The sequence below is a fragment of the Geotrypetes seraphini genome, chromosome 4 (genome assembly GCF_902459505.1).
Source record: "Geotrypetes seraphini chromosome 4, aGeoSer1.1, whole genome shotgun sequence".
Lineage (NCBI taxonomy): Eukaryota > Metazoa > Chordata > Amphibia > Gymnophiona > Dermophiidae > Geotrypetes > Geotrypetes seraphini.
The window spans coordinates 32,849,486-32,866,729 of record NC_047087.1 but is presented as its reverse complement, the minus strand read 5'-3'; the positions used below and the strand labels follow the sequence as shown (position 1 = coordinate 32,866,729).

The 17,244-nt window shown below is 44.7% G+C and overlaps 1 protein-coding gene across 2 annotated transcripts in view; it reads left to right on the top strand.

Annotated features, from left to right (window-relative positions):
- The first annotated feature begins 10,849 nt into the window (after positions 1-10,849).
- Positions 10,850-17,244, top strand: part of CDH11 (cadherin 11) — a 291,717-nt gene continuing 285,322 nt past the window's right edge. Inside the window, exon 1 of one of the 2 annotated variants that reach the window (XM_033942468.1) lies at positions 10,850-10,942. The gene's annotated coding sequence lies outside the window, so the exon portion shown is untranslated. Of the gene's footprint in view, positions 10,943-10,996; positions 11,225-17,244 lie in introns of those variants that run through there. The other variant, XM_033942469.1, reaches the window with a different exon arrangement.

The following is a 17,244-nucleotide window of genomic DNA, read 5'->3' as shown; positions in this document are numbered from 1 at the left end:
AGGGGTTAGGGGCAAATACAAAAAAAGTCACAAATAACTTTTTGCTTTCATATTTGCGGGGTTTGGGGCTAGATTGATTAAAAAGATAGACTGATTTAAAAGAAAAAAAATTTGTGCAGTTCATGCATTGTACTTTACACTTCAACGGTGATGGGACAAAAGCGCGCGAGGACAAAGGCGCGCCGACAACCGAGCGCGGACAACTGAGCGCAGGGCTTCATTGCGCCAAAGAAAAACCGTATTTTAAAGGGCTCTGACGGGGTGTGTGTGGGGGGGAACCCCCCACTCTACTTAATAGGGATCGCGCTGCCTCATGCTGCCATGTTGGGGGGGTGTAACCCCCACATTATACTGAAAACTTAACTTTTTCCCTAAAAAACAGTGAAAATTACGTTTCTAGTATAATGTGGGTGGTTACAACCCCCCAAACTCCCCACAACGCCAGCGCGATCACTATTAAGTAAAGTGGGGGGGTTCCCCACCAACACACCCCCGTCAGAGCCCTTTAAAATACGGTTTTTTTCAGCGCGATGAAGTCCTGCGCTCAGTTGTCCGTGCTCGGTTGTCGGCGCGCCTTTGTCCTCGCGCGCTTTAGACTATGAACCCACTTCAACAGTACAATTCAGGCACTGTATTAAAGAACTGACCGTGTACAAGAATTTATAGGTCCTTTTACTAAGGTGCACTAAACGATTTAGCGCGTGCAAACTGATTTAGTGCGTGCTAATTGAATTAGCGTGCGCTAAACACTAATGCACGCATGTTAGTCTATGGACACGTTAGCGTTTAGCGTGGGCTAATTCGATTAGCGTACGCTAAATTGGTTAGCGCACCTTATTAAAAGAGGGGGTAAATGTACTGTAATCCCATTAAATCGTGGTTCATATACAGTATTCATATACAGCAAAACACAAACCCCCCTCTTTTACTAAGGTGCGCTAACCAATTAGCGCGCGCTAATTGAATTAGTGTGCGCTCAATGCTAACGCATCCATAGACTAACATGCACGCGCTAGCGTTTAGTGTGCGCTAATTCGATTAGCGTGCGCTAAATTGATTAGCGCACCTTAGTAAAAGAGGGGTTAAATGTACTGTAATCCCATTAAATCATGGTTCATATACAGTATTCATATACAGCAAAACACAAACCCCCTCTTTTACTAAGGTGCGCTAACCGATTATCGCGCGCTCATTGAATTAGTGTGCGCTCAATGCTAACGCGTCCTTAGACTAACATGCACGCGCTAGTGTTTAGTGTACACTAATTCGATTAGCGCGCCTTAGCGCACCTTAGCGCACCTTAGTTAAAGAGGGCCATACTTCTTCGACACTGACCATGCTGAAAAAAAAAGCACTGAACCTTTCTCTCGGCACCCCAGGGGTGGAGTCAGCGAGATGAAAAACCATGAACCATCAAAGCTTTGCATGCCAAACCCGCGAATATGGAGGGAAACCTGTAGATGCTTTTGTGTACAGGCCACTGTGGATTATGAGTTAAACAGAGACAGAGCTCCAATTCGACCCAGAGTGAACTTTATTACTCCACTTCAGCAGTAGCAAAACGTTTGCCAGCCTCATCTGTATACGCTGTCCTCTCCGCTTCTACGGCTGGTGTAGTATTTTGACCTCTCAGGTGCCGATTAAAATGTATGGGAATTAATGAGCAGGCAACCTTAACTTCAGTGTGACTTGCAAATCTCAATGAAGGGCCGCAAGCTCGAGCCTGCAATAGGCTTGCGTGGTCATAGGCTTTAATGTACACACATATTCTTTATTGATGTTTCATGCTGATCTGACTTAATACTCTGCTTATTGGTATTAGCTTGGGAACCTGAGCAAGGAAAAGCTAACGGCAAAAAAGGAAGTCAAGTCATGAACCTATTTATAATTGCGAACCAGAAGGCACGGGGCAGGACAAAGTCAATCACTAGGGTCAAATGTTATTACACATATTTGTTAGCATGCCCCTTGAATGGAATTAATGAAATCTTTCATGTTTGATCAATATACTACATAGCTACCTTACCAGACGTCCTTTTAAGTTTAAACGCATTATGAACACATCTACTCTTTATTCAGAAAATCAGACCTCAGGAGTTAAAAAAAACAAAACAACAAAAACAACATTTAAATCAAGTAATCTCTTAATTCTCAGCTACAATTAAAAAAGACAATACAACGCGAGGGAAGAATTCCCAATGATACATTTCACTTCCAATGAATTCAACTACAGAGCTGGAAGAACCACATCTGTCAACTAATGATTAGTCCAAGAGGGTAGAGCAAGAAAGCAACGCGATTAAAATTCATGTTATCAATTACGGATACAAGTTGCTAGTAGAAGACACAGTGCAAAAGCTTTTTTTTTTTTTTGTAATGAAGGTGGACAAAATGCATGGAAGTTCCTTGGGGGTCCTGTGACCATGCTGTGGGTCCCGATTACAAAGTCAAGGGAGGGAGTCCCGCACGGCAAATGCAGCACAGCCCACTCAATTCCTATGGTCTGCGTCGCTTTTGCCATGCTAGGACTCACTACCATGGCTTGGTAAAAGGGGCCTTTTATTAGGTGCTAATGAGTGCTTAGGCTGGCATATAGTGGAACGTGCTCATGCGCCCCAGTGGTACCTGAAAACTGTGCGCGCGCTAGCTGCGTGCTAAAACAATATTTGTACATTTGTCATGTATCTCTCCTTTTCTTAGATTTCCTTACACATCCAGGATGGGTGGGTGGGGGGAGGGAAATGTATTTTGAGGATTAAAATTACTTCATTATAATATTGTAATCACATCATTTGTCTTATTGTATTATTAATTGGAAGGAGGGTGGGAGAAAATGATTGTTTATTCAATTTATTCATAGGAGATTTGACCCTAGGACTTAGAGGAAAAGTATCACTGTTTGCCGACGATGCCAAACTATGCAACATAGTTGGCAAAAGCAGTGTGCCCGACTTTATGACGCAGGACCTAAGACAGCTCGAACAGTGGTCATCAACTTGGCAGCTAGGCTTCAATGCTAAAAAAATGTAAAGTAATGCACCTAGGCAAAAAAAATCCACACAGAACTTACACACTAAATGGTGAAACATTGTCCAGGACCACGGTGGAACGTGATTTAGGAGTGATCATTAGCGACGACATGAAGGCTGCCAATCAAGTAGAGAAGGCTTCGTCTAAGGCAAGACAAATGATGGGCTGTATCCGTAGGGGTTTTGTCAGCAGAAGACCTGAAGTCATAATGCCACTGTACAGATCCATGGTGAGACCTCATCTCGAGTATTGTGTTCAATTCTGGAGACCACACTACCGAAAGGATGTGTTGAGAATTGAGTCGGTTCAGCGAATGGCTACCAGGATGGTCTTGGGGCTCAGGGATCTCACGTATGAAGAAAGGTTAAAAAAACTGCGGATGTACTCACTGGAGGAGCGAAGAGAGAGAGGGGACATGATTGAGACCTTTAAGTATATTACTGGGCGTATAGAGGTGAAAGATGATATCTTCAGTCTTACAGGTCCTTCGGTAACCAGAGGACACTCGCTGAAAATCAGGGGAGGGAAATTTCGGGGTGATGCTAGGAAGTACTTCTTCACCGAAAGGGTGGTCGATCATTGGAACGAGCTGCCTCAGCGGGTGGTTGAGGCCAGCAGCGTGTTAGATTTCAAGAGAAAATGGGATATTCAGGTGGGATTTCTAGGAGAGTAAGAATCAGGGAGTGGGTCATTGGTATGGGCAGACTCGATGGGCTATGGCCCTTTTCTGCCGTCAATTTCTATGTTTCTATGTTATGTATTATTTGTGTAGTTAATAGAGCGTTTTATGCAGTATTTTATGTTCAATTAATTGTATTGCACAATTAAATGTGTCCGCGCTAACTGCATGCTAAAACGATATTTGTGCATTTTGAGGGGGCATGTCAGGGGTGCATGTTCCTGTGTTAATCAGCGCAGCTACATTATTGTACGCTAACTGGTTAGCACAAGAATAACATATGAACCCTTAGGGCCTGATGGTATACACCGCGCCTAATTCGGTAGACGTCTAGGAAAACAGCGCCTACAGCATGTCATTCAAAGATGGGCACCGTTCATAGCAGTGCATTGAACCCTGTGGCCCTCTTTTACTAGGGTGTGCTAACCAATTAGTGCGCGCTAATTGATTTAGCATGCGCTAAACGCCAACACGTACATGTAGTCTCTAGATGCGTTGGCGTTTAGCGCACGCTAATTCGATTAGCGCGAACTTATCAGTGAGCGCACCTTAGTAAAAGAGGGTGTGTGTGCCACGGTGAGATTCTGGGTGTGCCATGAGATGCCGGCGAGGCGCTAGCTGACTGTCTACAAGACGCACTTCTCGTGGTAGTCAGCAGGCAGCCGCGCCTCTTCTTCTTGAAGGCGCCTCTTCTCTTCTCGGTGCCTCTCCTTCTTCAGCACCCACAACTGGCGGCTCAGGGACCCATCTGGAGGGCCTTCGCGCATGCGCAGCGGTCGATGTGATGTCATCACATTGACGTCCGCGCATTTTCAGGTGCCCTCCAGCTGCGGCTTGGAGTTTACTGTGCCACTGAGTAAAAAAAAAGTTTGTGGGACACTAGTTTATAGAATCAGACGTCTGCAACTTGGGTGCTAGTATTTTAGACCAGGGTGTTCTTGGCCTAAAATGCTGGCACCGAGCTCATGCCATGCCCAAACTCCACACCTAACTATGCCTACCTTTTGGGTAAGTATGGGTAAACACTAGTAGGCACCTCAGTGTAGACTAGTGCTGCCCAATTTGCTGATTCAAATCGATTCACCAATTCACTTTGGTGAATCGATTTGAAACAATTCATTGTCTGAGAAAATCAGATTCACAGATTCACCGATCCCCCACCCTGGTGAGACCTGACGTACCTACAAGGCCTCCTAAAACATTAGTGGCAGCAGCGCTCTGAACAGGCTGCTTTGAAGCCTTTCCCACCCGGGTCTTCCCTCTGCCGCATCACTGATGACATCATCAGTGATGCAGCAGAGGGAAGCCTTAGCAGGGCAGGCTGTTCAGAGTGCTGCTGCCGCCACTGCTGCTTTAGGAGGCCTCGGTAGTATGTCAGGTTTTACAGTGAGAAGATCGGTGGGATGCTGCTGCACAGGGGGATGGGTGGGAGAGGAGGAAAACTGCTGCTCAGGGGGAAGGAGGGGGGAGGAGAGAGGAAGAATTTGGGTAGAGCAGATGAAGGGAGAGATGAAACAAAGAGGTAGAAGGGGTGAGAGGGAGAAATTCTTCATATAGTGGAGGGGAGGCAGTCTTGCATGGAGAAGAGAGAGGGAGAAATGTTGGGCAAAGGGTGTAGTACAGGGAGAGTGTGCATGGGAATAGAGAAATAAATATTGCACATGGTAATAGAGGGGAGGAAGGGAGAGATGCTGCATGGAAGGGAATAGAGAGATTTGACCCAGGGCACAAGGCAGGGAGAGAGAGAGAGATGGTAGACAGTAGGGAACCCTCCCCCCCCCCAAATGTTGGCTATGACAGTGGAAGGTAGAAACAAATAATTTTATTTTCTGTTTTGTGATTACAATATGTCAGATTTAGATTGTGTATCTTGCCAGATGCGTTAGCGTTTAGCACACGCTAATTGGTTAGCACACCTTTGTAAAAGAGGGGGGTAAGTTAGGTGCCTACCCCAAAATAAAATATTTTAAAATTGTTTTTTTACTTGGTTTTTAATGGTGCTATTCAATTAACAGCACAATTGATCCCCCCTTTTACAAAGTCGCGTTAGACTTTTTTTTATCGCTGTGCACGGTGGTATTAGCTCCAACGCTCACAGGAACTCTATGAACGTCGAAGCTAATACTGCTTCGGCCGGCAATAAAAAATCCTAACGTGACTTCATAAAAAGGGGTGTAAGTTAGGCACCTAGAGAAGCTAGGTTTGCACCTCACTGCAGGCGTCTTTTATAGATTCAAGCCCTTACGGTCTACAAAATGGGTGTCAGTAAGTGCTCAATTGGTAAATTTTTTGTAATAGCCACGCGCTAATGGCCATTAACACAAAAAAAAAAATACAAAAAGGCCATTTTTATAGCTGCAGTAAAAAATGACCTAAGAGCGTAGGGAAAATCCCATGCTAAGGCCACTTCTTACTGCGGAGGAAGAAAGAAGATGGGGGTCATAATCCAACGCTACCTCGGCCTGAGGTGTGGGGAAGTCCGGAGCTGCAGGGCCGGCGTTAGAGGGAGTAAGAGCTGATGGTGCCACAGGGTCCCACGTTGGGGGGGGGAGGGAGGAAGAAAGAAGATGGGGGTCATAATCCAACGCTACCTCGGCCTGAGGTGTGGGGAAGTCCGGAGCTGCAGGGCCGGCGTTAGAGGGAGTAAGAGCTGATGGTGCCACAGGGTCCCGCGTTGGGGGGGGGGGGGGAGGAAGAAAGAAGATGGGGGTCATAATCCAACGCTACCTCGGCCTGAGGTGTGGGGAAGTCCGGAGCTGCAGGGCCGGCGTTAGAGGGAGTAAGAGCTGATGGTGCCACAGGGTCCCGCGTTGGGGGGGGGGAGGGAGGAAGAAAGAAGATGGGGGTCATAATCCAACGCTACCTCGGCCTGCCCCGGAACTCTTCCTGCAGCCACCACCCGCCTAGGCAGGAACATGAAGTTGCTGTTGCAGGAAGAGTTCCGGGGCAGGCCGAGGTTAGAAGTCTCCTCCGATGGATACAGCGCCGCGGCTGCCATAACATGAAGTTGCTGTTGCAGGAAGAGTTCCGGGGCAGGCCGAGGTTAGAAGTCTCCTCCGATGGATACAGCGCCGCGGCTGCCATAACATTTAAAATAATAGTGATCGGGGGGGGGGGGGGGAAGAGCAGGTGTGGGGAAGTCCGGAGCTGCAGGGCCGGCGTTAGAGGGAGTAAGAGCTGATGGTGCCACAGGGTCCCGCGTTGGGGGGGGGGAGGGAGGAAGAAAGAAGATGGGGGTCATAATCCAACGCTCAGGGGCGAAATGTGCGGGGGCGAAATGTGTGGGGGCAAAACATCCGGGGGGCGAAATGTGTGGGGGCGAAATGTGTCTGGGGCGAAATGTGGGGGGCGAAATGTGAGGGGCGAATTGCTGGGGGCGAAATGTGGGGGGCGAACCTTCCGGATCCCGTGGGGGGGAACCCCCCACTTTACTTAATAGACATCGCGTCGTGTTGTGGGGGCATTGTGGGGGGTTTGGGGGGGTTGTAACCCCCCACATTTTAATGAAAACTTCACTTTTTCCCTGTTTTTAGGGAAAAAGTTAACTTTACAGTAAAATGTGGAGGGTTACAACCCCCCAAACCCCCCATAACGCCGACGCGATGTCTATTAAGTAAAGTGGGGGGGGGGGTTCCCCAACAAAAAACCCCGTCGGAGCCCCTAAAAACTGTAATTTTCTTCGGCGCGCGCCTCCGTCTTGCGCTCAGTTGTTGGCACGCGCCTTTGTCTATGAACCGATATTAAAGCCCTCTTTTACTAAGGTGCATGTTAGTCTATGGACGCGTTAACGTTTAGCACACGCTAATTCAATTAGCGCACGTTAATCGATTACGCACTTTAGTAAAAGAGGGGGGTAACTGTCCCAGCAACCTCCGCGACAGTTATTGTCTGATTCTGAGGCCAGGATGCTATCAATAGAAACATAGAAACATAGAAGATGACGGCAGAAAAAGGGCTATAGCCCATCAAGTCTGCCCACCGTACTGTCCCTTCCTCTTAAGTCTATACCTAGTGACTATTTATTCAGATTGACTCTCTTAGGGATCCCCTCTTTCCTCCTCTGACCCTCGTAGGAATCCCACATATGTATCCCATTTATTCTTGAAGTCCAGCACGCTGTTGGCCTCGATCACCTGCGCTGGAAGCTCATTCCAACGGTCAACCACTCTTTCTGTGAAGAAGTACTTCCTTATGTCGCCACGAAATTTCCCGCCCCTGAGTTTGAGCGGATGCCCTCTGGTGGCAGAGGGTCCCCTGAGAAAGAAGATATCATCTTCCACCTCGATACGTCCTGTGATGTATTTAAATGTCTCAATCATGTCTCCCCTCTCCCTACGTTCTTCTAGAGTGTAGAGCTGTAGTTTGTTTAGTCTCTCCTCGTATGAGAGACCTTTGAGACCCAAGATCTTCTTGGTGGCCATCCGTTGAACCGACTCGATTCTGAGCACATCTTTACGGTAATGAGGTCTCCAAAATTGTACACAGTATTCCAGATGAGGTCTCACCATGGTTCTGTACAATGGCATTATGACATCAGGCTTCTTGCTGACAAAGCTTCTACTGATACATCCCATCATTTGCCTTGCTTTAGATGAAGCCTTCTCCACTTGATTGGCAGTTTTCATGTCTGCACTGATGATTACTCCTAGGTCTCGTTCCGCCGAAGTACTAGTTAAAGTTTCCCCATTCAAGGTGTAATTTCTGCATGGATTACCGTTACCGAGGTGCATAACCTTACATTTCCCAGCGTTGAAGCCCAGTTGCCAGGTAGAGGACCATCTTTCCAATGTAAGCAGGTCCTGTGTCATACTATCCTGTAAATTACATTCACTTACTGTATTGCATAGTTTAGCATCGTCGGCGAATAATGTTATTTTACCCTGAAGCCCCTGAGTCAGATCCCCTATGAATATGTTGAAAAGGAGTGGGCCCAGGACTGAACCCTGCGGTACTCCGCTGGTCACCTCTGATGTTTTAGAGAGGGTACCGTTAACCATTACCCTTTGAAGTCTTCCGCTTAGCCAATCCTTGACCCAAGTAGTAAGTGTTTCTCCTAACCCCATCGATTTCATTTTGCTCAACAGCCTGCGGTGTGGGACACTATCAAATGCTTTACTGAAATCCAGGTACACGATGTCCATAGACTTTCCCAAGCCTAGCTTCCTTGTCACCCAGTCAAAGAAGCTGATGAGATTGGATTGGCAGGACCTACCCTTGGTGAATCCATGTTGATTGGGATCCTGTAGATTTCCCTCATACAGGATCGTGTCTAATTTGCGTTTAATTAAAGTTTCCATGATTTTACACACTATTGATGTGAGACTCACCGGTCTGTAATTCGCAGCCTCTGCCCTGCAACCCTTTTTGTGCAGAGGAATGACGTTTTTTTGCAAACAGGACTTTGCAAAAAAAAAAAAAAAAAAAAGGTGCAAAAATGACACAGGCCCTCCTTTTATCAAGCTGTGCTAGAGATTTTTTTTTAGCGTGAGCTGGCAAGGTAAGTGCTCCGATGCTCATAGGAATTTTATGAGCATCGTTTGCGAATTTTAGGCTGCCACGCCTTCGGCACCTTCGCCCACAATTCAGACAACGCGACCAACGCAGGGGCACCCCGAGATCTAATGTCCGCATTGCGAGACTGATCCGAAAGACCCTCCTACCCCAAAACAGAAGATGAAGAAGAACTAGAATCCCCTGCTAAGAAAGACACCTTGGCCAGGTTCTCCTCATGCTCCACCATCACCACCGAAACCGCACCGCTCCCCGCAACCGCGAGCCTCTGAAGGACCAAAAACCGCCCAAAGCCGCCGCCGAGGACAGGAAGAGACCCGACACTCAAAGGCTGCAGCTAAATATAGTCCTGCCCCCAGCGTCCTGTCGCTAACCAATCCTACAGCCCTAATCTTGGCAGGACGCATTCTAGCCTATCCTAACTCCCCGTTCAAACCTTAACCCTCCTTCCTCCCCCTCAAGAGCCAATCCCGACGGGTCGAGATGAAGGGCCTTCCAGCCCCATGTTACCAACGCCCGTCGAGACTAGCTCTCGGGCTAACTTTTAAAATTGTTGACTTCAATGGGGGGGAGGGGAAAGAGCTGAAAAAAATATTTTACATCCTTCTGAGGTACAATTAAGTTTCAGGCAAAAATGTGATTTTGTGCTTGTCTGGACATGCTATTTAGGTGTGCAAATGAGAGCTTAATTTCAGCGGGAATACCCATCTTTTTAAACTGCAAAGCAGCAGTGTAGAGTGTTCCAGATCGGAAAATATTGCACTGTAGAGGAGGGGAGGGAATGCAAGCCTGGGGTAGAGCAGAAAAGTCACCCCGGCCCTCTTTTTCTCTTGCTTCTGCCCCAGGCCCAGCCCCTCCGGTGCCTCCACCGTTCCACTTCACGTTTTTTGTGTGTAAAAATTAAGCCCCGCTGCAAAGGTAAATAATGAATTGCTTTGCATAATTTTGCAGCTCGTTGCCTGTTTTGTATGGTCAACGTGGATAACTTTACAAAAGAAAACTTTTAGCAAATCAAACCATTACTATAAGCATGAACACGCTCACGCATGTTAGCATTCATATCTTCATACATGGTGTGTACATCTGCTTTCTTATCAGGGACCCAGAAAAAAAATTTGTAAACTTGTAGGTAGGGCAGGCACATGTAACACTTCTGCTTCCTTTTCTGAAAACTAGAATTCATAAGGGCTCCCTCCCAGTCTCCCTCTTAGAAGAAAAGCACGTCACTGCCTTGAACTCTCTGTTCCCCCCTTACCTTCAATCTCTAGTCCCGCACCAGAGATTGTGTGTCTGTCACAATCAAATCTCCCTCCTTCACCCAAATCATTTTTCCCCTTAATATTTAGGTCCCCTAGGGAAAGGATTGCATGCCAGCAATCCTTCCCCACCCCCTCGACCACCAATTGCTTCTGAACCCTTTACCTCCCCCTCCCCATGCTTTCCCCCCAGGAAGGTAGGGGGGGTCATGGTGTGTCCTCCCTTGCTCCCCCCTCCCCTGCCGCCGTGCCAGAGGGTACCTGAGGGCTGCAGCCCCGTCTCTTTCCCCTCCCTCTCTCTCTGCCTCCCCTCCCCCGCCCTCCCTCCCCCCTCCGTCTCCGATTCCTGCCAGCAGTTTCCCAGCCTCATTCAGCTCTCCTCACTTGACTGGAGTGTTTCAGGGCTAAGATGCTGCGCTCGGGCTACTTGTTGTGAATGGAGAGACTCGCCTGCCCGGCCGGCGAGGTAAGGCGCGAGCGGTGCCGCAGGAGACTCGCCTTGGAGTTTATGCGTCTAAATTAGAGCTGCTGTTTCTTGGCTTGCCTTTTTTTTTTATTTTACCCGGGGGTCGGGGGTAGCTTGTGTGCTCCGCTTTGAGGAGAGCCGGGGAAGGGCTGGGTGCAGCAGCAGCAGCTTTCCCGGGAGACTGAAGGTGTCAAATCGCTCCCCCCCGGTGCTAAAAAAAAAAAAGGAGCTGGCGATTCTCTCCAGGAATCCTCCGGGGGCAAACTTGACAGCGTGGATAAGGTTAGAGAAAGTGATCGGCTTTAGTTCTTGTCAGATCCTGAAAAACAGAAGGCACTTCATGCAAATCGTTTTTTCCTGCTTCCTCTTTTCTTCCCTGCTGGCTTTATCCTTTTTTCTTTCCCCCCCCCCCCCCCTCTCTTGTTTATTTGCTTTTTTAAAAGAAAAATCCATGGTGCTGTATTTGACTCACAGATATATGGCTGTTCCTTATAATTTTGGAATAAGACTTGAGTCTTTTCTCTTCGTGGGTGTCTCTAGTTCGTTATAATTCAAAAGCCAGCTTCGTTTCTAGGGAAATAGGTTCATATTGCTTTGCAATCCTTTTTAATTCATGGTTTGTTTGTTTTTTTTCTGTGTGTGAGCTCTCAAGTGATACCGGCAGTACTGGGGCTGAAAACCTTCACTTATGGTTGTAATTTGGCTACATGCAATGGATAAACAGGGTGGTAGGGGGGAGAGGAAAATACACAGCTCTTCACTGGAAATGCTTGGGGGATATTAATACTAATGCAGTGGCTCATACTGTGTTTGATCTCTATTCTGCAATATTAAGAAGGCACCAGGACTATTTAAAACGTGCATGCATCTCCGTTCATAAACCCTGACCGATTTGAAAATGCATCCTCTGCGAGCTACCATGCGTGCAGTGTGGATCTTTTTTTTTTTTTTTTGTGGAATACCATAGTAGACGTCGAGATCACTCGCGCTCAAATAAGTGTTAGCAACTTGCAGAAAACCCAAATGTGTTTTGGTGTAACCCTCCCAGAGTGATCGTTGCACTTTGACATAATGTAGCTGGCTTTAGCTTTCATGGTTGCGGTCATTTATTATCTCTAATGTTTAAATGTATAGAATGTGGATTCAGCTGGGGGTCAGTCATTTGGTGCACTGGGATTCTCGGAGTACAGTTGCAAAAAAAAAAAAAAAAAGGGCAATGTCTCATTATTTACATGCAGAGGAACCACAGAGACTCACTGTAGATCTGTTTCATGATTTAACCTAATTGGCAAACTGTGCCCACACATTCAAAGATCACCTTTATCTCCCCATTGAGATTATTTTCTCCCTTGTTTTTTGTTTTTTTAAAAAAAATAATTTGATGGGACTCACACGGGGAACAAGTTACTTCCTGTTGATCATTGTTGACGATGCAATAGGAATTTCATGGACCATCAAACAGCTGCTAAGAAAATGGATTTTCTTTATTAATTATTTAATAACCTAACAGAGGAATGAAGAGGCCCCTGTAAACAGAGCTGAAGGGAAATATGCAAACTAAGTCACCCTATGCAGATGTTAATGTAAATGCAAGAAAAAAACAACAAACATTTGGGTCATGTGTTTATCCATGCTTGATCTTAACTAGCTTCCATATGGCCAGCAAATGTGTATATGTGTTCCCACTCATGCATGCTTGCATGTGTGCATATACATGGTAAGTAGGGGGTTGCAGAATGATTTAGCATGACGTGTGTCTAATTCAGTTTCCTGTTGAATTGGCCCTGAAGGCACAAGGCAATGATTGTGCAGGCTGGAGGGTCTTTATGTCAGTGGGAAATACAGGATGACCCTTTGATCAAAACGGTGTGAGCAAATTAATGATTTTAGGAGGCGAGCTATCAAAAGGAGGGGGGGATGATGATGAAAAGGAAACACAGAGGAGACAAAAACTGCTAACATCTTTTTTTTTTTTTTCTATTGCAATTCTTTCAGACAGCTTCATAGATAATAGAGGTTATAGCAATGACAACCTCTAAGCAGAAAAAAAACAAAACCCAAAGTTCCAAGCAAACGCTAAAATGCAAACTGAATTTGTTGCAAGACCAGTCCCAGTAAATATTGAGTTTGAATTGAAATTGCAAATTTTCTACAGCGTCTAGGAGACAAATGCTGATTTTAAATATTGACAGGGTAACAGTAAGACAGAGGAGACCCTCTACTAAGAAAGAATGGAAATAGTAGGACACAGGCGCTTTGGTATATGTTTAAAAAAAGTTATGACCTTCCTATCTTTCCCTTGCTATGGATTCGAGATTTTAGGTTTCGATAATGCATGTTTAATAAGTAATTTTACATTCCTGTTATTATTTTAATGAAGGTTCTTCTTTGTGATATTTTAAGTGGAAACCGTGGCTATATGTATTATGAATGTGTGATGAGGATAGATTAGTTCTGTGAATGACACTACTTTCCAGTGATGCTCTTCATCCAGACCCAGAAAGTGGTTGGTTGGTTTTCTTTGCTGCAGCGGCTGTGTTAAAAATAAATTGCTCAGCATTTCAATTCTTGTAATAGTTTCCTTTTATTTTTTGTAGTTTGGCAGTCCAGCCTGTGGAGGACATGGACAATCACCCCTAGTTAGCTTTCACACAAGGCATGCATTTTCAGACTTAAAGGGTTCTGCGAGGAGCATTTTCTATTAAATTCACTGTTCTTTTTCACTCTGCTGTATATGCTAAATTGGAGATGACTGTTTCTGGAAAAAGAAGAAAAACCTCTGTAACCTTTTTTTTTTTTTTCTTTCTTTCTTTTGTTTTGGAGCTGTACTGGATTCGTTTCCTGACTCACATATTCAGGCTGATACCTTCAATATGTGAAGCACAGAGACTTCCCCCCCCCCCCATCTGGAACTGTTTTATTCAAAATGGTTAAACAGCATTCCTGTAAGGCATATTCTTTTAGTGGCAGAGTCAGTCAGACATGCTGGCATTCACAGTGACTTTACTGCGATTCCAAATTCCGTACACCATCTGGAAATGATTAGCTAACAAAGTTGTCTGATTTTTTTCCATTTTCCATTTTCTTTTTCTGTTTGCGTATGCCATATGGGGCATTAGGTACTGAACTCCCCTTTTTTTTTTTTTCCTTTCCTGTGGACGATTGTGCAGAATCATCATTTTAGGCCAGTTTAATGTAGTGTAACCGTGTGGACTGCAGGGCAAAAACGTTTCCAAGGGATTTTAAAAAAATCAGCTGTTGGAAGACCTGACATTTTTGGTTTTTGGGGGGGAAAAGCTCCAAACGAACCATATTGTGTGCTTTGTTAATACTCTTTTTTAGAAACTATCTTGCCTGATGGAGGCCATTTCCTGAGATCTGAAAGCTTATAAAACACCCGTTCATTTTGATATAGCAGACTTGTGATACATTGTTTTCATGTTCTTTTAACATATATGTGGCTCCTTATTCAAATATCTTTATCAAATAAGGTCCTCAGACTTCTCAAGGATATCTGGGAATTAGTTTAAAGTCTTCTTATTATTTCATGAAAGCACACTTAAGGGCCTTGTCTGCTGAGGTACTGCCTTGTCCACGTGAATAAAAACTTACTGAGCCCTGCCCCCTTTCTATTTTTTTTTTTTTTTTTTAAATTTAATACAAACCAGACACACAAACCAAACCTATAAAGTGACATTCAAGTCAAAGAATTGGCAGATTGATTTGTGGAAGAGCTTCCCCTACTTGTAGAAAAGAATTAAATTACCACTTAACCCTGCTGAAATGCCAGTGAACACTGATACATATTTGGTGTAAAAAATATACAGAAAAGTTGATGTAGATAATGCCGTTTAACTCTCCGTTGCCCTCAACATAAGACAGCTGGAAGATTATAATTATTCTGCTGTAACGTAATGTTAGCATGGAATCTAGAAGGCTTGCTGATCCCTCCTTGACGAGCCCAGTGCTGTGATCACTAGAGGGCACTGATGCTCTTTTTTTAAAGATCTCCACCTGGCACTCATCTGCTTTTCAGGGCACTGTGAAAAAAGATGGTTTGTTACCACCGGTATTGCCAGCCCTCTCAGGGGAGACAGAATTCAATCTAGCCGCGGTTCAGGCTAATGCTCGGGCAGTTTGTCAGGATTAACATCTTTCTAGTCAGTAATACCACCTTGGAGTTCACGATGACTTTTTGAAATCATGTAACTTTAGATTGTCTGAGGAGTGTCACAGCTGGAGAGCAGGTATGAAATAAGCCCTGCCAGTTCTCACAGCGGCAGTAATTTTTTTTGGGGGGGGATTTGCTGGGGGTCTCTATCTCTCAGCGAGGCGAGAGCTTTAGACAGCAGTCAAGAGACAAAAGATTTGACTGAAGGCATCACGCCATCACTGACACTCCTAAAGTTTCTTTCTAAGGGCTATACAGAGACTGTCATGGTGCTATGTAGAGATTATAAATGATTGTGTCCTATATACAACCCAACCCATCTCAATTTGTCATTGTCTTTTTATGTGGAGGAAATATATCAACAAACAGGCAAAACAAAAACATTGTAATATTGGTCCAAATTAACCCTCCTCCCTATCCCCTCCCAATTTCACCAAACCGTAGTGCGGATTTTAGCGGCGGTAACAGCTCCAACGCTCACAGGAATTCAGTGAGCGTCGGAGCTTTTACTGCTGCAGCCGGCGCTATAAACTACGCTACGGTTTTGTAAAAGTGTGCGTGCGTGTAGGTAAATATTTGTTGAATGTTGCACGGGGGGGGGGGGTGGAAAGTCTAATTCTAGTTCACTTTGTAGGCAGAGAGCTCAGAAAACCAGCTCTGAAAAATTTCTCTGCTATTCTTAAAACCCTGGAGGATAGTAGTGGGTTTGCCTTCCTGCCACATTTTTGAACTCTGAATATTTAAGAAAGAAACAAATTCAAAGCTGAGTCTCATCCTTTAAAGAGGAGCTCTCCAGTTATTAATGGTTTTAAAACAGCTTTGAGCCAGGGCTAGTTTAATGCAACCAACGTCTTAACTAAAAAGACACATGGAAGAGCAACAACTGAAGGATTCATCCAGATTATTAATGTATTGGAATGAAAAATTCATCTTAAATTTAACAGAACTGGTTTATAAGTGTGGAATTAATCTGCTGAATAAAACAGAGCAACTACTTGACGCTAATTAAACAAGACAATCTTTTTTCTTAAAAAAAACTAGCTTGCATGCTATATTTTATTTTGATGAGCTACAGGAATGCACATTTTGAAATAGTGAGACACGCTCATAAAAAGTAAAAGAAACAAAAGAAATGCTAGAATGACATGACTCAATGGAAAAACAGACATTTCATGAAAAAGGATACTTAGGTACAAACTAAGTCAGGATAAGTCTGGCTTAGTTACCCCAACAGCTGAAGTGGATGTGAATAACAAAAGCCAAATCCATTCTTAATTGGTCAAGGGATCTCAAATCTTCATGCCCTTGAGGATTTCATGTATATTTTTCAGTAACTCTTAGGGAATACATACAAGTCGCAGACGTAAAAGTGCTGACTTAGTGTCTGGACTCTTCCTACTGAGAAATCAGGCCAACAACTAATTCCATCATTTCCTTTCCTGCTTTCCTCGTCCCGTTCTTTATTATTTTTTTGCAACACTCCAGTGAACTGAAGGCCTACACACTGGGTGGTTTAAAAAGTATGCATTTCCAACAACCCTCCCTTTAAAGGGTTTAGGAACGCTTGGCAACAATTTCCAAAAATGAGCTGGAAATATAATTTGTCTTATCCCGCAGACTGGACTAGGCTTTTTGATTAGCCAAGGCATCCTTGGCTCCTCTAAATTTGTTGCATATGATAGCAGTTATTATTATCCCCATTTACGGTTTATTTCATCCAAACAGGATGCCAGAACTCTTCAGAGGCTCAGTAGTTCGGAAATATACAGCCGCCCCTGGGCTGAATAGCTTTTAAGTGCTTGCACACTGCATTGCAACATCTGAACAGGGGGGAAGGTCAGAGAGCACACTTACTCTTACACGACCCAATTTAAAACTGGGTAAATTGAAGCTCAGTGTGGGAAAGGGAGGGACAAAATCACTTGAAATGTGTCGGTGGCAAACCAAATCCTGACTTTAGAATTATTATTATTATTTAACTTTATTGATTTTCAAAGCTAAAACACAGTGCCATAAATTATACAGACATGAATAACAATATAAGCACTTAAATTCCATTAATAACAATGCATAAGATAAATATCCCACCCCTCCCCTCCATCAATTTAATCAAGAAATAATCCAAAAAGAT